The sequence below is a fragment of the Myotis nattereri genome, assembly GCF_964212035.1.
Source record: "Myotis nattereri genome assembly, chromosome: 1".
Classification (NCBI taxonomy): domain Eukaryota; kingdom Metazoa; phylum Chordata; class Mammalia; order Chiroptera; family Vespertilionidae; genus Myotis; species Myotis nattereri.
In genome coordinates this window covers 47,755,803-47,772,149 of record NC_138075.1, presented here as the reverse complement: position 1 = coordinate 47,772,149, position 16,347 = coordinate 47,755,803, and the positions used below count along the sequence as shown (strand labels likewise).

The 16,347-nt window shown below is 48.2% G+C and overlaps 1 protein-coding gene across 14 annotated transcripts in view; it reads right to left on the bottom strand.

The window, feature by feature from the left end:
* The window catches only part of DAPK2 (death associated protein kinase 2), a 111,269-nt gene that overhangs the window by 78,681 nt on the left and 16,241 nt on the right, over positions 1-16,347 (bottom strand). Inside the window, exon 2 of one of the 14 annotated variants that reach the window (XM_081097992.1) lies at positions 15,406-15,579. The exons of 12 other annotated variants lie outside the window; for them this stretch is intronic. The gene's annotated coding sequence lies outside the window, so the exon portion shown is untranslated. Of the gene's footprint in view, positions 1-15,405; positions 15,580-16,347 lie in introns of those variants that run through there. One more of the 14 variants, XM_081097997.1, reaches the window with a different exon arrangement.

Below are 16,347 nucleotides of genomic sequence, written 5' to 3'. Positions count from 1 at the left end.
CTGATCTACTGATGGGCACTTGGACTGCTTCCAAATTTTGGCTATTACATGATCATGTTAAGAATTCAATCTGGAACATCTCATGGCCAATAAATACATTTACCAAGGGAATGATAGAGAAAAATGTTTACACTGTAACATAATTGGAGGAAATGGGATATATTTGGTGTGATCATAATGTCAAATAGACAAAAAAAAAAAAAAAAGCACAAAAACAAAACCATGACATATCCCCTAACAGTCTGGTCCCCTGCCACTCACCCCCAGACAATCCGCAAGGTGGCAACCACATCCTTAAGGACTCGAATCATTCCTCAGCCAGAGTCCAGGAGGCAGTCATAGTAACACTGCAAATGTCCTGTAAAGTGAGGAATCTGGAGATGGAGTGAGCCTGCCTAACTCTTCCTAAAGGCTGGCACCTTGTTCTTCATTACAGAGATTTTAGGCTGGGAGTCACAAGTCAGGAGACATTAGGTGAATCTGTGCAATCTTAAAAGGCCAGAAACTAACAGTTTAAACGACAATAGGTGCCTTTAAGACTTGGTAATTGGGCAGAAAAGTGAAACCAGGCGTGAGGCTTCCAAGCAGCTGAGCTGTCTCTGATTACCCTGCAGCAAGCAGCCCGATGGAAGCAAATACCTTAAGAAAACAGAAGGGTTGACAGGGGGAAGGGGCAGGAATTTAAAAGTAAAGAACCTGAGGGCTAGAAGGCGCTGAGATACCATCGAGCCCACATGGCCACAGAAGGAGTGAGGCCCAGATAAGAATGCATTCCTTCTGAAAGGACTGCAGACCAGGGGAAGGAGGGAGCTATTAAGCGACCAGAGTCATAGGTTTCCTGGCTGACACTGGGAAAGCAAGCTAGGTTTGAGCAATTATCCATTCTGGAAAAACACAGTTGGCCGCCCATCACGTGGAAGCCACAGGAGACAGGGCCCAGGCCCTGCAAGTGTTCCAGCCTCACATGAATAAATCATGAGGCCACTGTGAGAAGATAGGAATCTCCGCTTCAGGACTAATTAGTCATTTCACTTAGCAAATCAGCCTTCTTTGGGTGTGGCTGGTAGCTTTGCCAGACAGAAACACCTTCTGGCGAGGATTCTGGGCTGGGAGGTTCAGCCGCCTGGGTCCTCCCTGAGGTTGCAGCAACTTGGACCAAGTGATTATTCACTTCATTTCCCTCTAACTGACCTCCACGGTGACCTTGGGGACCTAGAGAACTTGACCCTAGGAAGTGCTACCCCTTAGGCTGCTAACAGAGAAAAGCATGGTCCACCCTGAGGAGGCAGCAGTGCCTGGGGCAGAGGTGAAGGGGTGGGCAACTCTGGCCTGCCTCAGGCACAGGGAGAACCTTGCTGTTGGTCCAGGCCCTGTCTTTATCAAACTCGACCTTTCAGAGACCCGAAGGCTATATGGACAAACACAACGTTCAACCAGAAAGGGAGCTTTGAGATGAGGAAAGAGTGACGATAGGGAATAAATTAAATGGAGTCACTTCAACCAAGCTGCCCAAATGATTAACATTATGAAGGCTGAGACATGAGGAGAAGACTCTATTCTTGTTCTAAGGAGACTGGGAACTTAAACTTTTTGAACTTTCGAGTCCTGCGTGAATGCCTGGATGTACATCAGACCGCCAGGTAACCCTCTGATTACTTCCTGAGGACTCACACATCCAGTCCACCCAATATCCACCTGACATCCATTATCAGACTGCCTGACATCTCACCGATAACCATCCTGGACCAATCCTAGGGCTGAGGATGCAGGACTGGTTATTCATAATAATGCACTTTTCATTACAAGGACTCAGCTTTTCTTTCTTCTTCAGAACACTTCCGGGTTTCTGCCTAGCTGTGTTCCCAGTTTGTAAATTCTAAGACCCTTGAATAAATCTTTGTCATTTATTTCTGAGTTTGTTTGACAGACAGTATCTGATAGTCTGACGTGCTGGTTTTCCAGAGAAAGAAATGAGAACCCAGAAAGTGAGTGACTTGTTCAAAGCCCCCTGATAATTTAGGAACAAATCATCACTTCTTGGATTTTCATTTTTTCCTCTGGAAAACCAGAGTGTTGGACTTTTAGGTACTCTCAAAGGTCTCAGGTAGAACCTTGTGTGGTTGTCCCAACAGGTCCTGGATGAGACCAGGGGTCCACAAACACTTTCCTCTGCCAATGAGGTATTTATCAGAGATCTCAGCTTACATCTAGTAAAAAAAAAACAACACCAGATCTAATCCTGCAGAAAAGCTAATACAATTAAATAAAAACAAGACATGCCACAGTTGAGAGAGGAGAGAAAAATTATCAGAAGCACGAGGCATAGAGTAAGAAGAGGCAGGTAGGGAAAGATGCGGCGATCTGGTCAGAGGAGCAGAGCAGATCTTTGCGGGGCAATAAGTCAGGGGAGGCAGCAGGAGAGGGTATGGCATGGTCAGAGACCTGTGCCAGCTGTAGACGGGCAGGAGACAAATAGCCTGGCTGACCCACGGGCCCTAGCCATAACAAGGACACCCTCTCTCCTGCCTATCCGCTATGGGACAAGGACAGCATGTTCCAGGTGGGAACTGTCACTCTGAAGTTCACAAGTAGCTAACCCCAGGGTTCTATGAGCTCTTCATACGAGGGCCTTTCATTGCCAGTCTATGGGGGTCCAAGACCCACTTGACCATAAGGCTCAGGGGACTGCTTGGGGAGAAGAGACAGGTGCATCAGCACAGGACCCAGTCTGCAGTGAGGGCACTGACCCCAAAGGTCTCAGACAACTCCAGGAGGAAAACGGGGTAGCAGGTATAGTGGGATGTCTATGTCCTAACCCCCAGAACCTGTGAATGTGGCCTTATTTGGTGAAAGGGTCTTTGGGGATGTACCTAATTGAAGCATCTTGAGATGAGATCATTCTGGATTACGTGGGTGGGCCCTACATCCAATAATGGGTTTAAGAGTGAGGCAGAGGGAGATGGAACAGAAGAGGAGGACTCACAGAGGCACACAGGGCGGGCAGAGGGTGATGTGGAGACAGAAGTAGAGATTGGAGGGGTGCTTCTACCAGCCAAGGAATGCCACGGATTCCACGGCCACCAGAAGCTCAGTGAGTGCCATGGAACCGATTCTCCCTCAGAGGAGCCAGCCCTACCAACACCTTGATTTCAGACTTCTGGTCTCCACAGTGTGAGGGAATAATCGTCTGCTGTTTTAAAGCACTTAGTTTGTGGTAATTTGTTATGGCAGCCCTGGAAACTAACACAGCAGGGAAGGGAGACGGCGAAACTCAGGCTTGGGGTGTGCAGCATTCTGAGAGAAGGTGTCACAAGGCCTGTGGCAGGTGGACCTTCCCACGAGGGTCCCTAAGAGGACATAGCAGCCTCTGGCTCCTGAGAACTTCAGGCGGGCTGGATGTAGGGCCATGAATAGGAACTTGCCCCGCCCCACCCCACCCTGCCCTGCTCTCTCATCGGGCACTGGCTGCCTCCAGCAGGGCCCCAGCCTCTTAAAGATTCTCTGTCCAGAGCTGCAGTCCTGTCCACCCACTCAACTGACTCTGTCTGACCCTCTTTATATATGAGCTCTCCAAAAGTAACCTTCTCCAGCAAGTTTCTCAGAGTCCATTATCATAGAGAGCATGTAGGTCAGTGGAAAGTGTTCTGGCTTTGGAATCAAACAGACTGGATCTTAATCCCAGGGTAACTTGAGATGGGAGTGATTTGACCTCTCTGAGCCTCTGTTTCCTCATCGGTAAAGTGGGATAAATAATCACTGCCACATAGGTTACTACGACAATTAGAAACAACACAGGAATAATGCCCAGCCTATGGCTTGCTATACAATAGGAGGGCAATAGCCCTGGCCAGTGCGGTTCAGTTGATTGAGCATCAGCCTATGCACCAAAAGATCTCCGGTTCGATTCCCGGTCAGACACATACCCAGATTGTGGGTTCAATCCCTGGTTAGGGAGCGTATGGGAGGCAGCCAATCAATGTTTCTCTCTCAAATCAATGTCTCTCTCTCCCTTTTCCCTTCCTCTCTCGCTAGAATCAATAAAAACATATTTTTTTTAAAAAAAAACAAAACAGGAGGTCAATAAATGGTAGCAATTATCATCATCATTATTTACATGGATAACAAAGTGTTTTTGGAACTTTGGCCTGAGCCCATCTTGTTTTCATTGCTGTGGAAGATACAAAGAGATCCACATCATGGGCTGTTCTCAAGGGCTCCGACTCAGCAGAGTTCCCTCTTCTTATTGCCTTTAAGTCCCTCCTTCCCCAGTCACTAGGTGTGACCTCAGTCCCCTATGTACCTCCAATAGTCACCCAATAAATATTTGTTATGCGATTAATGAATAAGTGACATTGAGTCACCCAACCCCTTGAAACATCAGTTTTCTCATCTGTAAAATGAGGCTAATGGCCTCTACCTACCCTTCTGTCTCACCGCTCAATTATAGTATAAACCAAGCAGCAGCCAGAGCAGGCCTTTGAGGCAAAGCCCTCCACAAAACCCCAAACTACACCTCAAAGGTTGTCCCATTTTTACAAAGGTTGGCTGTGCTGGGCCCAGGACAGCCACAGCGAGGTCTGGCGATGCTCACACCTCCCCGTGCCCAGAGAGCCTGCATTCCAGGACCTGGGCAGGTCCACATCTTACTGGGTACAAACCTCCCTACCTTTCCTGGTCTGGAGTCAGAACACCTTGGCTTAACTTCTGACACCGCCTCTTCCCGGCTGTGTGACCAGGTCACTTAGCCTCTCTGAGCCTCTGTTTTTTGTAAAAGGAGGGTTAATAGCCCCTGCCTGTCTAGAAATGCAGCCATGAGAATTGAATGAGATAATGTGCATGAACATGCCTTATAAACTGTAAAGTTCCATACAAATGCAGGTAACTATTACTATTACCGTTGTTATGTAAGAAACAAAAGACATGCACAGTGGTGTGAGCCATGGAGTAACACAAGCTCCTGGAACAGAGGAGGAGCATTCAAATGCCACTGCTCCTTTCCATTTTGGTGATGTGGAAACCTTCGCCATCAAATTTCGAAATCCTATCTGGCTTTGCCAAGGAACCAAAAATATTCTAGCCACAACTCAGGAGAACCACAAGATAAGGTATTTCCATAATGGGTACTGCTGGGCTTCAATCAACTCAGCTGCTTCAGCCAAAAAAACATAGTTTTTAAAAACACCACACACCACAATTCAGCCCCGCCCCCAAAACACACATCTTTTCTCCTAAGAAAAATAAAATACGTGGAAACCAACTTTAACTGAAATCGAACTCTGAGGCATTCATTCTCGGAAGACAGGCCTTCCCGGGTGAGGGGGGCAGACACAGCATTCTCGTTATGGTCCGCAGGTAGAGCGCGTTCCAGTGGAGGTGGGCGAGGAAGGGAGGCTCCTGGCCCATTCCAAAGGCTGTGAGGACTGAACCTGTGAGCCCAGAGGCAATCGCTGCCACAAACTCAGAAATTAGCTCTACTAATCCAGCTAAAAAGCTGAACAACCATAAGACTCCCCTTCTAGCTGTTTTAATTAACCAGGTACAAAGAAGGCCTCTAGACCAAGCACCAACCTTGATGCAGCAACCCTGTGCTTCAATTTCCAGCTCCCCAACGAAAGGCCTTCCCTACGGCATAAGCAGTCCAAAGATGAAGGGCCCTCTGGACTGGCCAGTATGAGCCTCAAAGGAGGCCCACCTGTCCCATGGTTCTCATGGCCGCCCTGGGCCTGCTGAGTCACCCCAGGTGAGCAAAAACGCCCAGTCCTGGGTTCAGGGCTGACACATTAGGATCCTACCTGCAGCTACTCGTTCATGTCTCACACCTGGAGCTGCCTCTTCCTCCAAAGACCCTCAGTCCTGTCTGGAGGCTGCAGGTTTCTCCTCGGAGGTTTCTGTTTTCCAGTGCAAAACCCTAAGTCACTTGAGAGGCAGTCTGGTATGGTGGGAAGAGTAAATGCTGGCCTTGGCCAGTGTGATTCAGTTGGTTAAGCATCGCCCCATGCACCAAAAGGTCACCAATTTGACTCCCGATCATGGCACATACCCAGGTTTCGAGTTCGTCGCTGATAGGCAATGGTAGGCAGCCAATCAGTCAATTGATGTTTCTCACACATCAACGTTTCTCCCTCTCCCTTCCTCTCTTTCTCTCTGAAGATCAATAAAAAAAATATTTAAAAAAAAAAAGAGAGTAAATGCTTTGCAGTCAGGTGGACATGGGTTTAAACCCAGGTCTGCCTCTGACTGGCTCTGGGGCTTTGGAAAGGTGACTCTCCTGGCCCTGGTTTCCTCATCCCTAAGAGGCAGCTAATTTTCTAAGGATTAGTAATAATGTATGGACGGCTCCTGGTTGATGGTTGGTGCTTAATCAGTGGTAATTTTTATTATAATTGCATCCCCATCCCCAAGCTACAAATTCTAAGGCCTAGCCCCTCCTTCATACCTGGCTCCTCCTATGTTTGGCTCACATGTAACCACTTATCAAAGTGGCCAGTTCTCAGACCTGCCCAGTTCTGGGCCAAGCCGGGCCTGGACTCTGTAGAGTACAGGGTTGGCAAACAGAAAGCTCTCCAAGCAGTAAGTGTTTGTTTACTTAGAAAAAAAAATCCTGAAATCGCAAGTGTTTGGAATTTTTCCCACCACATTCTGCTTTTATGAGTACAAATCATTAAGTAAACACAGGGTTTATTTAGAAGAATAACTTCTCTCATATGGACTTCACTCTTCTCTTGACAGCTATGTTACTACACAATGGCCAATAAACAAAACCCAGTGATTTGAGGGACCTAGAAGATCCTGAAAGTTCAGACCCTTCAAATAAAAATATTTTATTTCTAATACATTGCCCTTCTCTGATTACAAAAGTAATATGTGATCATTGTAGACAGTGTGGAAAATAGAAAAGGATATGAAGAAATCAAATTAGTGGCAATTTCACCATCTCTAGAGAATGTCACAATAAATGTTTTGGTGTATTTCCTTCCAGTCATTTCTCTATGTGCCTCAAAGGTGTTTAAAATCAAATAGAAGATTAAGAGAGCCAGCCGGTGCCGACAAGACAGCAGCCATGGATTGCCCATGACGGCTTCCTTGTCCTGCTTTCCCTTCTCCCCACCCCTAAACAACTTATTTGTTGGTGGCACACCTACACATTGCGTAACTACATCTTGTCTTATCAGGGCTTAGTGAACTTCTACCCTTTGAGTGAGTTAATGCAGTCATCTCTGCTTTCCGTTTTCCTGCCACAGAGTCAATATTTACTAGCAGTGTTGCTAAAACAGGCCCTGAATAAACTCGGTGCTAAGCGTCCCTGCCTAATGTCAGCAGAGGCAGTCTCGGCGGCACCAGAGGCTTTACCGTGCCACAGGCCACAGGCCACAGGCCACAGGTGAGTGACTCCTGCCCTGACTGAACAGGTGGGCCCCTGCCCAGCAAGGATGCTTCATGCAATCTTAAAGTCCAGCAGGCTAGTGCTAAAAGACATTTAAATATTAAGAGATGGGGAAACTGAGGCCCTGTGACGGGAAGGACTTGCCTAAGCACATGTCGCCCCAGAACCAAAGCCGGGATCCCTGCACTCCCGCACCAGCACTCTCTCACTGCACTGTCTCGTTGAATGAACGAGAAACAGCTGAGACAGCAGTGGGGGCAGAACCCACTTCACAGGCCTGGATTCAAATCGGGCAAGTGCTGCTCTGGTTAGTTTCACAGAAGGGTCTCCCCAAAACTGGCCTGGTCTCGGAGAGTGATGACTAAGGTGATACCATGGCGTCGTCAGTTCTCTTGTTTCTTGCTGGAATTCATTCATTCACCTCTTCGTGGGACAAATTTTTACTGAGCCCCACGAGGAAGGCATTACTTGCTTCCCCAAAGCAGTGCCACGTGCCCACCTCTTCTGTGAAGAATCTCTTCACAGTTGTCAAAAGAGACAGACCCATCGGGTCGCCCCAAGGAAATCTGGGGCCTAAAGGGAAGTATCTATAGGAAGGAAATATAGGAAACTTATAGTTTGGGGATAGATCTCTGACACAGGCCTCTGGAGGAAAGTCCCTATTCCTAAGAACACCTCGGGTACGGAAAGGAACAAGTCAGAAGGGAGAGGAAAGACAGCTTGGTGTGATACCAAATGCCTACAGTGTTTCTGTGGAGTCACAGAAAGAGCAAAGGAGCTGGAGTGAGGAGACCTGCATTCAGATCCCACTTGCACCACCAAAATGTTGCATGGCCAACAGAGGGAGCGTGTCTTGCCTAAGGCCACACAACATATTGGTGGCCAAAGTGGGACTGGAATCAAGTCTTTACTCAAGTCCGTGGCTGATGGCTCAGATGCCACAAATGAGTCTCTCTACTTCTCACATAGCCCCAAGAAAGCCACACCCCTGATCTGGAAATTCCGTGGTAATAGGCCTTCCCTTCATCTCAGCTGAGATCAGAACCCGTCCGAAAAAGGGAAGCCCTTGCCCCCTTCTCTCCCTGGGACTAGATACTCCACTTGAGTTCACAGAACCAGGCTCAGTCACTTCCTGGAGAAACAGAAGCAAGACAGAAGTCACTAGGCTGACCCAGCACAGGAAGAAGTTGTGATGTGGGGCGAATCTGGTACATGAGAGGGAGAACAAGTGAGCATTCTGTGCAGCTGCTGAGATGTCAAACAGCTCTGCACACTTGGCCTGTCCCCCTGCTCTGCCCCCTCCAGGCAAGAAAACAAAGAAGGTTGTGTGAGCGGAGCTGTGGTGAAAACGATGCTGCTGCACTTCTACTGGCTCCCAGGCTTGTAGACACAAACTCAAGGCCTGGAGGCTCAGCTGGCTGAGCACAGTTTATGGTTGAACTGGCCCTTGTGTTTGCTGAATGCTTACTGTGCATCCCACCCTATGCTAGAGGTGGTGAAAACACTAAGAGAGGTAAACCTTGGCCCCTGTCCTCAAGGGTCTCACAGCCTGGAATGGAACACGGAATGAACCTCCAGAAAATCTTCTGCTTCAGAAGAATTATATATGAGGCCCAGACTCTAAGAGCTATGGATGCTTGAAGCTGGAAAGATGGCGGGGGCAAGTACTCATGGCAAGGCTTTAAATGGAAAGGAGGCATTTTCACTGGACTTGAGGGCTGAGCAGAAGTAGTGGAAGAGAGGAAGGGGATGAGAGAGAAGGTGCTCAGAAGAAGGAAGAGCATCTCATTAAAAGACGTGGATAGCAGCTAGAGGGGAGAAAGTATAGAGAGGTAAGTTTGGCCAGGTAGAGTGGACAAAATAATGGGACTAGCTACACCCTTCAGTTTAATCTGCCAGCCACTTATTCCTGACTTTGTATCACAGAATATAGGGAAGACATGGCTTAGACATTGACCTGGAAGCACTTACCCTGCAAAAAGGAAACTAAGGTGACAACAAAAAGGGAAGGTAAATGCATTAGAGACATACATCTGTGGGTACAGAGTACAGTTTTACAAGAGTAACCATCCAAATGCGGGTTAATATCAGCAAGAGTCAGCTAATCTTGGCAATGCTCTAGGGCCGTGGTCAGCAAACTTCGGCTCTTTGGCCCCTTGAGTGTGGCTCTTCCTAAGCCTTAGGAGTACTCTAATTAAGTTAATAACAATGTACCTACCTATATAGTTTAAGTTTAAAAAACTTGGCTCTCAAAAGAAATTTCAGTCGTTGTACTGTTGATATTTGGCTCTGTTGACTAATGAGTTTGCCAACCACTGCTCTAGGGGATAGCTATTGGGCAATCTCGTAGAGAAAAAAGAGTCTGTACACACTGTTATTCCTAAATGAGCACCTGCAACCATTAACATTTAAATAGCTTAAGTCCTGTTCCCAGGTAATGGTCATCTTCTTCCAAGCATTAGGCAAAGTTTCTCCAGATTTATTTGTGGAAGCTCTTATTTAGGAAGAGCTTTGGAAAGCCAGCATTAGCTAAAATTAGGACGTGGGCTAAGATACATACAGGTATACTTCATCCAACAGACAAGTTCCCTAAAGAGTGGACTTCTTAAAAGTCAAGTCACTTTTTTTTAGTTTCCAAGAAAGAAGAACTTCTTTTGCTCAGTGAATACTTGTGAAGAGCATACTACTTAACATTTTTAAATGACTCCAAAGAGCTCACAGTGCATTGAAGGGGTTAGATAGATGGCATTGCGAGGCCCCTCCAGCTTAATTCTAATGGTGTGATGACAAATTACTCTTTCCAAACCCTTGGGGTATCTCTGCCAGAATTTTTTTTCTAGCAAAAGATATGGGAGACTCATTGTAGGTACCAGTATGGAATCCTCACCAACTCTTTCCCTTCCCTAACTTACTAGTTCTTCAGCCAAGGGTTCACTGAGTCTGTTCTCTCTGCATAAAGGATACAGGCAATGATACCTTCATCCCTTTATGACAATTCCAGGTCCTCATTGTTCTCTACAGTGATTCACTCCTCCTGGGCCCACCTCCCATGCCCTTTTCTCCATCCAATACCATTAACCTTTCTTCCTGCTCAAAACCAGTGGGAAGTCCAAACTCCTGAGCATGAAATATTTAAAAAGCAATTTGTTCTATATGACTTAAGAAATGCATGTTAAACTTTCGAGCTTAGGCGATACTGAAAAGTATAAGTAAAAACAATTAAATCATTCATTATCCTGTCCCTCTACCCCTGTGACCCATATTGTAAAACTTTAATGGCTGGCTTAGGCTTTGGTCCATCCTCTCTACTTACTACTCTGGGCTTGCCCACTGCTTCCCTGCTAGACCTGTCATCCAGTTTCCAGGGACCCAACCCCCCAAACATACCTTGCATTATCCTGTCCATTTAGATGGCTCAAGTCCATCTATACCTGGAATGCCCATCCCCCCTACTCAACCTATCCAAATGCTACCCATCCTTCAGTATCCCGCTTAGTTCCCACCTCCCAAAGTGCAAAGCTAGAATACAGACCCCAGAATAGGAGCCAACTGAAACCAGAACTCATTCGAACATTTACTGTGCACCTACTATGTGCCTATCAGTGTGTACGGCACTGGGAAATGAAACGGAATGACCTCCAGATCCTGTGATCAGAGAGCTCACTGGACTGCGAGCTGTTCTAGGGTAGCTTTTTTTCAGGGGTGTTGTGGAAGAGGGTGGGAGCAGACTCAGAGGCAAACAATGACAACTAGAAACTCCACAACATGCTGTGGAACATAGAACAGGTGCACCCAACCCTGCCTGCAGTCAATATATCTGCAGTAATCAGGGCAGGCAGGCTTCCAGGAGGAAACAAAGCTTGAGCACATGCCTGGAGGCTCCACACATGAGTGAGACAGAGATAAGGACAGGGAAAGCGTGCTACCTGGGCTCTTCAAGGGGAACGTGGTCGCTGGAAGGATACACACAGGAATGGGAATTGAACCTAGAGGCCATCAAGGAAATCGCTTGTGAAATCACTGCATCTTCAGTGGTAGCTCCATTCCCTCCTCACATTCTGCATTGAGACTCAGAGAGAAGCTGTTTTAGCTAATTACCACTGCTCCTACTGGGCAGGGCTTTTCAGCCCGGCATCTCATAGCCAATGAATTGGTCACTCTTGAGCCAAGTGACCATCCCTGCCAATCAGGGGCCACCCCTGTACAAGGGCCAACTCAGCTCAGCATTATGGGGCAGAAGGCTGGGAGGGGTTTGGGGAGGAAAAAAAGAGGGTAGTTTTAGCAAGAAAGGAATGTTGAGTGTGGTAGACACCATGAAAGAGTGGGGGTCAGTGAGGGAATCCCAGCAGGGATCTAGTGTGAGCAAAGGGAAGAGGTAAAAATAACGTAACAGACTGGGTAGCACTTTTATGCCTGAGTTTCTCTGACGCTGAGGTGGCATCCCAGGTCCAGAGCCTCCGCTCTGGAGTGGAGGGTTACAGTTAATCAGGTGGCATCTTCTGAGCTGCATGTCAGTGATGCTTATTTATCTATGACGAGTTACTACAAGGAAGACAGGGAAGCACCTCTTTTTGCTGCATCTTTTGAAGACCACGCTGAAGTGAAGAGGGAACATGCAGAGCAGTTCCGAAGACACCTAAGAAAACGTGGGGGTAAAATCTGCCTTCCGGTGACTAACAGGCCTGATACGGGTAACTGGGGGCCTGGCGTACAAGCTCGAGGCTGCTCTGGAGTTGAAGAACATGTTAACCAGCAAGACCGGAACACCTCGGCTTCTGCGAACAGTGGAACCGATCTCTTGCGCTTCACGGGAAGGTACCTGGATAAACAGGGGAGGAACACAGGCTGTCTGGCTCGCCAGCTTGTATATCATAAGGGAGAAGAAAAGCAGGCCCAGCAGGAAGACCCATTTAAAAAGCTGCTGAAATGTCAGGCAGAGACTTAGCATCTGAAAGCAGCACAGCAAGTCTTCCCATTGTTAGTGGGTCCCAGCATCAGCTACTTAAGAATCTAGATCGGCTCCACTTGACAGAAGACTGCTCATTGTTGCACATACAAATAAATATGTTTTACATTATTAAAAAACTCATAACTTTACCGGGGAGAGGATAATAAAGAGACTTGTTACTAGGGAAGAAAGGGATAAACCGACATCTCTAAGAGCCTACTGTGTCTCCAGTACCATTTTGAAGAAATGATCTTGGATCTAGTTGTACCTTCTACATCCCAAACCTCTGGCACATATGTATGTGTGTATATTGCTTCTGTGATTCAGATGCACTTCCTGGGATGACATCCGCTGTACTACATGTTTTAGTCATAATCTCATCCAATCCTCTGCAGTCAAAAGAGATCTAAATTTAAATCCTGGCCTGATAAAGTAGGTGGTATGTTCTCCATTTCATAGATAAGAAAAACCAAGGCTCAGAGAGGTGAAGTAACTTGCCCAAGGTCACAGAGGCTATGGGTAATAAAGCTGGGATTCCTACCCAGGCTGGACCCTGAGCCTGAGGGACAAATTCTTGGCTGTGAATTGGAGAGGAGTGGGTCAGCTGTCCAAAGAAATGGCCCGGCCACAGGCCTTCCCTTTAGGGTAGCAGCTCAAAGAACCGGAGGGCTTGCAGTGGAGCCCGGCCAGCTGAGCCAGCATCTGGCAGTGCTTCCTGAGCTGCAGGGAGCTGACGTTTTCTCAGAGACACTCGTGGACCCCAAGAAGGATCCCGTGTCAGAATTCAGATGAGACATCAGGAAGGATTTCACGGCCCCAAACTCTGGAAACGCTGCAGAGTTAGCTGGCTCTAAGATGCTTTACAAAATCTTTCTCTAAGAAATCTTTTCAGGATTGCTACTTGGACCTGTGTTAATAAATACCTGGGGACACACAGCCTTATCCCCACTCCATCTGGCCTCCCTGCTTTCGAAGGTTGGGACTGGGTGCTTGTGCCTCTGTAAAATGTGGACAATTACTTCCTACCTGCCGGCCTCTCCCACTTGGGAATCTTACTGGTTAAATAAAGTAACAGAGGAGAAGCTGCCCAAGCCAGCTCCTCCCTGTGAGCTCTTCCAAGCAACTGACCGCTGGGCTTTTAGCACAATGACGTCCCTATCTGTGACCATGTGCTAGGCACTTCCCACATGCCAGGCTATATACCCCTTACATCTGTGGCAGGAATGAGGGGGAAGGGAGGGAAGTCAGAAGTAGCTTTGTGTTTGGGAGAAACTTTAAAGGGCCTTTGATTCCAGAAAAGAGAGACCTAGAGACCTAGAGTCTTGGCTTAGTGGATAAAGCATCTGCCTGTGGACTGAAGGGTCCCGGGTTCAATTCCAGTCAAGGGCACATGCCCGGGTTGCGGGCTCAATCCCCAGTAAGGGGCATGCAGGAGGCAGCCAATCAATGATTCTCTCTCATCATTGGTGTTTCTATCTCTCTCTCCTTCTCCCTTCTGTTAGGTCGGAGAGAGCCCAGGATCGGATACATGCAGACATGTGATGAGACAATGGACTTCCCTTGGAATTTCTCACAGATCAACGTGCCAGACACAGATACCGGCTTCTTCTCCCTTAATCCACATACCCCCACACAGATACTGACTTCTTTCTGAATACCCCCGCCCATCCCCTGCGGCAGAGAATTCCTCAGCTCATGTCCCCGCCCCTCACCCAACTGCAGTATAAAAAAAGCGCCCCCCTCCCTGTTGGCGTGAATCCACGTGCCCTGTCCTTGGGGTACGTGGGTCTCCAGGGGACGCAGAAATAAACCTCTTCCTTTCCTTTCTTTTCTGATTCACTGGACTCTCTATTTCTTGCGCCACCTCCTGAGCCACCTAACCTAACACTTTCCTCTCTGAAATCAATTTTAAAAATTTTTAAAAAGAGAGAGAGAGACCTAGAGTCCACTGAGGCAGTGGTTGCAACAACAATAAACTGTCTATATATGAAACTGACCTTGTGGTAAGTAAAAAGGATGGTAGCTGGTTTGGGGCCTGAAGCAGGGTCCTGGAAGCTCCCAGCATCATGGCAGAGGTCAGGGGTCAAGAAGCAGAGGTGTCTGTCTCCTGCTTTAAGCCGTTTCCTTCTTTGTGCCAAAATTCCTTTTCCTGCCCCCAAGCCTGACAGGGAAGTCAGTTTACTCTTCAACCAACCTCAGTGGTGAGCTCATCCTGAGCCAGGGTCACAGAGGGAGCCCAGCATTGTCTCAAAGGAGGAAGGGGTCCCTGAGTTCCAGGGCCCGAGGCGTGAGGAGGATATGAGCACTCCCCGGGGAGAAGCAGGGAGGCTGGGTCAGGAACACGGCTTCCTGTTGCCCTGGAATGGAATGCTCATGTTTCCTATTTGGACATGAATGATGGGACCCCAGAAGGTTGGAAAACATGGAGAGACTCAGAGTCCCCAAGTTATTTCCAGAACCCTGTGAGACAGAGACCATTACAACGGAGAACAGAGCCTAAGAGAGCAACGCTGCCTCCTGAGGCCCCACAGCTCCCAGTAGCAGAGCCAGGGTCCAACCGGGGCCTGGCAGCTCCAAACACCCAGAGTGGTCACCACCAGGCTAAAGCTCGCCAGCCTCACCCCTGAGCCCCTCCTCCCGCCAGGAATGGCTCAGTGCCCTTCCCTGCCTCCTCCCTCCACTGCCCTTCTCCCCTCGGCCCCGTCTCCTCTCTCAGGTGGCAGGGGTTCCTCCAAAAGATGAGTAGGAACACTCTGCCTCCTAGAGCCACACTGCCCCTCAGCAGCTAAACTCTCCTTTCCAGCTGGTGCCATGCCCCCGAGGTACCACCTCAACCCAAGGTGGGAAGGACATTCCATTTCCCTCCAGGCCTTGTGGCCAAGTTACCAGGGACCAGCAGCTCAGGGTCCAAGATTAGGGTCCTGAGTGAGGCCTCAGGGTTGGATGCCGGCAGCACGTGGGTGGGAGTGGCAGGGAGGCAGTGCCAGCCCTGGATATGGATTAGACACAGGACAACAGGGCTCTCAGCAGGTCTCCCAGTAAACCACCAAGAGCACTAAGCAGTAGGACCCACCTCTTTCTCTGTTCTCTGGAGGGGACCCGAGGGCCACAGGCAGAAAGAAAATCCTAGGCATCTTGGCACCTCAAAGAGAACACTGGACCAGGGATCAGAAGCCGTGGGCTTAACTCCCAGCTCTGACACTAAAGTTGGCAAGCAGTGAAGTTCTCTGAGCTTCAGCTTCCTCATCTGCAAAATGGAAAAAGACCTACCAGCCCAGAGGATTACGCCAGGTGATGCCCCTAGCCCCACCCCTTTCCTGTACAAGATAATCCCTAGTACCCAGAGAGCTCCTGGCCATGCTTCCCACCCTGCCTTCTCTTCAGAGGACGGCATTGGCCTTGGTTCTGAAACGGGGCTTCCCAGAGGTTCCTCATGGGCTGTGTGAGGGAGGGGGAGGAGGGGCAAGTGGACTTCTGCGCCCCCTTCATCCTCCTTTCCGCACCCTCACCTTCACTTTGACCTGTTTGTGTCCCGTCCCCCACCCCACAATAATCTACTTTGTTAAAGTTTTGCTACTTAAATAGTAAACTCTGCTGAAGTAGATCAGGAGAAGGCACGCTTTTCCCACAAAGGGCCAGATGGTAAATATTTTAGGTGTTGTGGGCCCAGACGCAAAATGAAGGGTATTATGCAGCACTTATACAACAAAGAAGAAAACAAAATTTCAATAAATATTTAATTGATGGGATTAAAAATATAATGAGAATTGAGTTTTGTTTTGCCTGTTTTTTTGTAATACAGGTTTTCCAATAAGAAGAATGGAACTGGGGGGCGGGGAACGGTGTTTGGGGGGGATAACATTTTGTTTAATTAGGTTCCAAAGTTAGTGTTCCCTATCATCAAAGCTATTGGAACTGTTCCTCTGTAAAACCCAGTCTTTGCTCCAGGGCCATTCACAAACAGGTGGCAGACAGATTTGGCCACAGAGCTGTAGTCTTTGTCCCCTGGGCCAGA